General features: G+C 50.8%; 1 non-coding gene across 1 annotated transcript; it reads right to left on the bottom strand.

The window, feature by feature from the left end:
* Positions 1 to 554: 554 nt before the first annotated feature.
* On the bottom strand, positions 555 to 718 carry LOC111819447 (U1 spliceosomal RNA). Its single transcript, XR_002823066.1, has one exon. It is a non-coding gene; the product is annotated as a U1 spliceosomal RNA (small nuclear RNA).
* Positions 719 to 905: the final 187 nt, after the last annotated feature.

Below are 905 nucleotides of genomic sequence, written 5' to 3'. Positions count from 1 at the left end.
TGAGTGCTGTTTCGTAAAAGAGAAGAGACGCGCAGAGAGGGTGAGACACAGGAGGAAAACACCAAGTGAGAAAAAGAGCGCTCACAGACCAAGCAAGGCCGAGAGAGCAAACTGCCGGGGGCCACCAACAAGGACGACTTGTCCTCTAGGAGCCCAAAGGAAGCATAGCCCTGTCGACGCCCTAAATTGGGACTCCCTAACTCCCCAGGACAATAAAGAAAGCAAACGTGTTCTACAAAACCAGAAACTTCGTTGCATTTTCATCGTAAGAAATCTTCTACGAAACCCAGGGGAGAGTCTCAGAGGCCGCTTCGACAGACTTCTGAGCTGATGAAAGCCTAAAAGGTTGGGTTGTATCGAAAGATCTTACACGCGGAATGACAGTGGCCGTTTCCCGCAGCTAAACACAGGAATCGAAATTTGCCCATCACACTCAGAAACAAGAAACAGGACATAAAAACAAGAAAAACTCAGCAGTCACATAAAATCCTTAGCCAACAACTTGCAGACAGCCACACAATTGCGCAAATTCTACTCTTTAGGACAGCATAGATCAGGGGAAAGCGCGAACGCAGTCCCCCACTACCACAAATTATGCAGTCGAGTTTCCCACATTTGGGGAAATCGCAGGGGTCAGCACATCCGGAGTGCAATGGATAAGCCTCGCCCTGGGAAAACCACCTTCCTGATCATGGTATCTCCTCTGCCAGGTAAGTATGAGTTCCTCGCCTCCCGCCACCACACAGCCTCACACTCCTTTCACTTTACACACACGGTCATTCCGCTCTCCTCACTCCCGAGCCCTCATAGCCCTCCTACGCTCCCACTGAGCCCAATTTCAAGCGACAGCCCCGGACTCGTTCCCACAGCACGGACAGTCGTAACGTGTTTAAGCAGCAGCTCTC

Source organism: Trichechus manatus, unplaced genomic scaffold (genome assembly GCF_000243295.1).
Source record: "Trichechus manatus latirostris isolate Lorelei unplaced genomic scaffold, TriManLat1.0 scaffold02952, whole genome shotgun sequence".
NCBI classification, from domain to species: domain Eukaryota; kingdom Metazoa; phylum Chordata; class Mammalia; order Sirenia; family Trichechidae; genus Trichechus; species Trichechus manatus.
Note: the sequence above shows the minus strand (reverse complement) of the source record. Positions and strands in the feature narration are given on the sequence as shown.